This window comes from Scyliorhinus canicula, chromosome 23 (assembly GCF_902713615.1).
Source record: "Scyliorhinus canicula chromosome 23, sScyCan1.1, whole genome shotgun sequence".
In the NCBI taxonomy this organism is placed as follows: domain Eukaryota; kingdom Metazoa; phylum Chordata; class Chondrichthyes; order Carcharhiniformes; family Scyliorhinidae; genus Scyliorhinus; species Scyliorhinus canicula.
This window is the reverse complement of record NC_052168.1, coordinates 15,681,528-15,688,007: the sequence shown is the minus strand read 5'-3', so window position 1 is coordinate 15,688,007 and position 6,480 is coordinate 15,681,528.

The following is a 6,480-nucleotide window of genomic DNA, read 5'->3' as shown; positions in this document are numbered from 1 at the left end:
GCTCTTTTACTGATGTTTGGTGTGTGACATTTGAAGAACAACCAAACCAATTTTTGCATTGTTCGCAATGATGTGGTTTATAGCAATGTGACATCTAATCTAATCATCCAAGTACAGCCACACATTATACTCTTGCCTGCCAAACCTTGGCTGCTCAACCTAATCCCTTTGTACCCTCAGAACTTGCTGCTCCACATGTCTTTGTATCACCAGCAAATTTGACTACAACACACTTGATCTCTTCATCCAATTCATATAGATTTCAAATAGGGTTCCACCCTGTGGCACTCCCGTAGTTAGTTTTCCAATCTGAAAATGGTGCATTTATCGCAACATTTTTCTTGTTAGTCAATCCTCTATTCATGCTAATATATTATCCCTGTGCATAGCCTTTTATGTATGTGGTTCCTTATTGAATGCCTTTTTGAAATTCAAATATACTACATCTACTGGTTCCCCCTTATCCATCCTGCTTGTTGCATCCTCCAAGAGCTCCAAGTTTCAAATTATTTCCCTTTCATACAATCAGAGTCAACATGGTTTATGATCTCCTAAATGTCCTGCTACGTAAAAATGGATTCCAGATTTTGCAATGACCAATATAAGCTAACTGGCCTCTAGTCTCCTGACTTCTGTCTTCCTCCTTTAATTGGGGTGTTCCATTTCTGATTTTGCAATTTGCTACCACCTTTCCAGAATCTGTGGCCATTTCTTTTAAAACCCTAAGATGCATCAGATCCAGGCACTTGTAGGTCTTTAGCTCCATTAGTCTACTTGGCACTTTCTCGCAGGTGACTGTCTCCATAAGACATGGAGCAGAATTAGGCCACTTGGCCCATTGAGTCTGCTCCGCCATTCAATCATGGCTGCTATTTTCTCATCCCTATTCACCTGCCTTCTCCTTATAACCCCTGATCCCCTTATTAATCAAAAACCTATATATCTCTGCCTTAAAGACACTCAGTGATTTGGCCGCCACAGCCTTCTGCAGCAAAGAGTTCCACAGATTCACCACCCTCTGGCTGAAGAATTCCTCCTCATCTCTGTTTTAAAGGATTGTCCCTTTAGGATGGTGTCCTCTGGTTCTAGTTTTACCTACAAGTGAAAACATCCTCTCCACGACCACTCTATCCAGGCCTCGCAATATCCTGTTAAGTTTCAATAAGATTCCCCCCCCCCACCTCATCCTATTATACAGCCTCAGAAGTACCTCCTTGTCTTGTATTCTAGCCCTCTTGACATGAATTCTAACATTGCATTTGCCTCTTAACTGCCGACTGAACCTGCACGTTAACCTAAGAGAATAATGACAAGGACTCCCAAGTCCCTTTGTGCTGCTGATTTCCTAAGCATTTCCCCATTCAAAATAGTCTAGCCTAAATGCTCCTTCCAAAGTGCATAACCTCACACTTTTCCACAATGTATTTCATTTACCACTTCATTGCCCACTCTCCTAGCTTGTCCAAAATCCTTCTGCAGCCCCCTTGCTTCCTCAATACTACCTCTCGCTGCACTAATCTTTGTATCATCTGCAAACTTAACAACCGTGCCTTCGGTACCTTCTTCCAGATAATTAATGTATATTGTGAAAGTTGTGGTCCCAGCACAGACCCCTGAGGCACACAAGTCATCGGCTGCCATCCTGAAAAAGACCCCTTTATCCCCACTCTCTGCCTTCTGCCAGTCAGCCAATCGTCTATCCATGCCAGAATTTTACCCTGAACACCATGGCCTTTTAACTTTATTTAACTGTCTCCTATGCGGCACCTTGTCAAAGGTTTTCTGGAAATAGAAATACATCACTCCACTGGTTCTCCTTTGTCAAACTTCCTTGTTACCTCCTCAAAGAACTCTAAAAGATTTGTCAGACACGACCTCCCTTTGACAAAGCCCTGCTGACTCAGTCCTATTTTATCATGCACTTCCAAGTCTCATCTTTAATAACAGACTCTACAATCTTTGACTAAAGTCAGTCTAACCGGCCTATGATTTCCTGTCTTCTGCCTCCCTCCCTTCTTAAATAGTGGTGTTACATTAGCCACTTTCCAGTCCTCTGGGACCCTTCCTGCATCCAGTGATTCCTGAAAGATCATCACCACTGCCTCCACAATTTCCTCAGCTATCTCAGTCCAGGTGACTTATCCACCTTCAGACCTTTAAGTTTCCCCAGAACCTACTCCTTAGTGATGGTCACTGCACTCACCTCTGCCCCCTGGTTCTCCTGGAGCTCTGGCATCCCACAGGTGTCTTCCACCTTCTCGAGTTCCTTCCTCCCTTTTGCCTCCTGATTTTCTACTATTATTGGGATGTAATGTATTCCACCACAAAGGCAGAAAAATATTTTATTCCACATCATTTTGTCATCCTTGGCCCTACAAATAATCACAGCATTTTATGCTTTGTCTTTCAATTGTATACCATCCTTAACTTTGTTAACCACAGATGGTTCATTCTTCTATCTCAATGAAATATAAATGTCTGCCATTGCTTATCATTTTACATTTTTGTTGATCTATTTTCCCAGTCCATGTCAGCCATCTCTTACTTTTATTATGCCTTTATTTAAGACCCAGGTTTCTTGCCCTCAAACTGACTAATCACATGATAGAATTTGGTATTGATAAGGTTTATTTAATACTTTTCATCTCCTTGCGCAGTCTCCATTGCCAACATTCCCAATAAAAGTGAAACATGGAGCAAACATTATGGAATCGTCTCCCTTTGTAAATCCAGTGAGACTGCATGACTGAAAAACCTTGTTTCACGAATTGGCAATTGTGCAAATTGAATTGTTAACAGTTGATGGAGAACATTGAGGCTCATAAAAGCATTTAAAATATTCAAGAAAATATATAGCCTTCCAAAGTTGCTGTCATGTTTTGGAATTTCTTTGGCCGTTTTGCCACAGGAAGGATAGAAGTGGCTTTTAATTTTTTTTTTTTTTAAGTTGCACCCAACTTAAAAATGACACTGAGACGAAGGATCTGATGTTGCACCAAGTCCTGTTCACCCATAATCCTTGTGCTCGCTTACCATTACTGGCTCTTGGTCTGGCACTGAGACAAAGGATCTATTGTCTGATGTTGCACCAAGTCCTATTCACCCGTAATCCGTGTGCTCGCTTACCATTACTGGCTCCTGGTCTGGCAATGTCTCAATTTTAAAATGTTGAAACTGGTTTTCCAATCGCTGCATGATTTTTGTCCCACCAATGACATGCTCTACTGTTCAATATCATGACTGGTCCTCTATCTCAATGCCATACTCTCACTCGCCCCAAAATAATTTTATTATTAAATTAATTTTGTTTCGGTGTCTTAATCACTCTGCTCATAATTCTGTCAGATAATGAGTTATAATGTGGTGTGGTTTGTTGTCTGTAAAATGCAGATAATTTAACCTGTTTCTGGATACTTCGACCAGTTTATTACTTGAATGTTTTACCCAGGTACCCTTATTTGTGAGATGATCAAAGGACAGATACAATTTTTTGATTCAACTAAATTTAGTATTAAACACATTAAAAGCTCCCTCTTAAATTATGCCAGCTAAAAATAATCCCAAGATTCTTAATACCACCCGTGTCAATGAACTCGGTCGAGCTGTGTGTCCAATTCTGGAGTGTTGGTTGTCTCCAGGCCATCATCTGCGATGGTGGGTCTCACAAACTGCTTCCTCCTGTACTCTGGTCTATCGTCGAATCTTCTTTGCTTCCTTAGCGCTGAGTCTTAGCTAGGGAGAGTCCTGGGTGGTCGATTTTTATACCCTTCTTCGTCCCTTTGCAGGTTCACTGGCCCTCAGCCAATGAGGTCTTGGGGCGGGGGTGTCACAACACCCAATGGAGTTGCCAATTGCAACGATGCAGGACTCCAGGAACCAAACCCCATGGGTACATCTCTAGGTAGATTGTCCACATGTAACCTTACTCCTTATATAGCAATGACGGGAAAACTGGGTGCCAGAAAGTCTAGCTTCATCTGGGCAATCCATAACAATCGATCCATTTAATGCAACTGATCATCTCTCGATGTCTTGTTGACAGGGCAGGCCCAGACATATCCCAACTGTGTCTCTATTCAGTGGATTTGAACTTGGCTGTTCGAATTCCCATCAGGCCTGCCTCGAGCCCACTGTGTTGAACTTTAAGATTAAACCACAGTGTAAAACTCCCTGGTTATTGTAATTCAAGTGAAAAGTATGAAATGCACCTGTACCCATTCAGTAGCCACGGTGCAAGTCTCCTGCCAACTCTTATACAAAGCTGAACTCTTCTGATACCTAAACTTAAGTTGTGAAATTAGTTATTTTCCCAAAAATGATTTTATTTAACATTTAAGTAACCCACAGGAGGAAAACGGGAACCCCCAAAAAATACGCAGAAGCAGTTTTGGACATCCTTTTACTGTTCCCACATTCCCACTCTTTAGAAGCTTTCCTAAATGAAGAATTGTTTTCTTTGATTGCCCTAGTCAGTGTGACTAACATCTGGAACAAATCATGATTGTTTACAGATGCACACTTAGGAGATGTGATGGCTCAGACCTACGCTGCCTTTTAATGTTTATGAACGTGACACCAGTTTAAAAAAGGAGGGAGGCAGAGAGCGGAAAATTATAGGCCAGTGAGCTTAAATTCGGTAGTAGGAATCTATCATCAAGGAAGAAATAGCGAGGCATCTGGATAGAAATTGTCCCATTGGGCAGACGCAGCATGGGTTCATTAAGGGCAGGTCGTGCCTAACTAATTTAGTGGAATTGTTTGAGGACATTACCAGTGCAGTAGATAATGGGGAGCCAATGGATGTGGTATATCTGGATTTCCAGAAAGCCTTTGACAAGGTGCCACACAAAAGGTTGCTGCATAAGATAAAGATGCATTTCATTAAGGGTAAAGTAGTGGCATGGATAGAGGATTGGTTAATTAATAGAAAGCAAAGAGTGGGGATTAATGGGTGTTTCTCTGGTTGGCAATCAGTAGCTAGTGGTGTCCCTCAGGGATCCGTGTTGGGCCCACAATTGTTCACAATTTACATAGATGATTTGGAGTTGGGGACCAAGGGCAATGTGTCCAAGTTTGCAGATGACACTAAGATGAGTGGTAAAGCGAAAAGTGCAGAGGATATTGGAAGTCTGCAGAGGGATTTGGATAGGTTAAGTGAATGGGCTAGGGTCTGGCAGATGGAATACAATGTTGACAAATGTGAGGTTATCCATTTGGTAGGAATAATAGCAAACGGGATTATTTAAACGATAAAATATTAAAGCATGCCGCTGTGCAGAGAGACCTGGGTGTGCTAGTGCACGAGTCACAGAAAGTTGGTTTACAGGTGCAACAGGTGATTAAGACGGCAAATGGAATTTTGTCCTTCATTGCTAGAGGGATGGAGTTTAAGACTAGGGAGGTTATGTTGCAATTGTATAAGGTGTTAAGTGAGACCACACCTGGAGTATTGTGTTCAGTTTTGGTCTCCTTACTTGAGAAAGGACGTACTGGCACTGGAGGGTGTTCAGAGGAGATTCACTAGGTTAATCCCAGAGCTGAAGGGATTGGATTATGAGGAGAGGTTGAGTAGACTGGGACTGTACTCGTTGGAATTTAGAAGGATGAGGGGGGATCTGATAGAAACATTTAAAATTATGAAGGGAATAGATAGGATAGATGCGGGCAGGTTGTTTCCACTGGCGGGTGAAAGCAGAACTATGGGACATAGCCTCAAAATAAGGGGAAGTAGATTTAGGACTGAGTTTAGGAGGAACTTCTTCACCCAAAGGGTTATGAATCTATGGAATTCCTTGCCCAGTGAAGCAGTTGAGGCTCCTTCATTAAATGTTTTTAAGGTAAAGATAAATAGTTTTTTTGAATAATTAAGAGTTCTGGTGTGCGGGCCCGAAAGTGGAGCCGAGTCCACAAAAGATCAGCCATGATCTCATTGAATGGCAGAGCAGGCTCGAGGGGCCAGGTGGCCTACTCCTGCTCCTAGTTCTTATGTAAAGGGAATCCATATTTTAAAATAAATTTGGAGTACTCAATTATTTTTTTTCAATTAAGGGGCAATTTAGCATGACCAATCCACCTAATCTGCACATTTTGGTAAAAGGGAATCGTTTGAAGGTTTTTTTTTAAACTAGTTTTAAATCCCAAAATATACTGAGCCTATAACAGCCCAGTTGAAAACAGGAATTAATCCAAGACTGCTTATAATAACCCACTAATCCTAGCCAGTATGGACATGAGACCATAAGACATTGGAGCAGAATTAGGTCACTCGGCCGATCACATCTTCATTCTCCTGCCTTTTCCCCATAACCCTGATCGCCTTTTAAAAAAATAAATTTAGAGTACCCAATTAAATTTTTCCAATAAGGGGCAATCTAGCTGACCAATTACCTACCCTGCACCATTTTTTGGGTTGAGAGGGCGAAACCCACGCAAACATGGGGGAGAATGTGCAAACTCCACAAGAAACAGTGACCCAGAGCA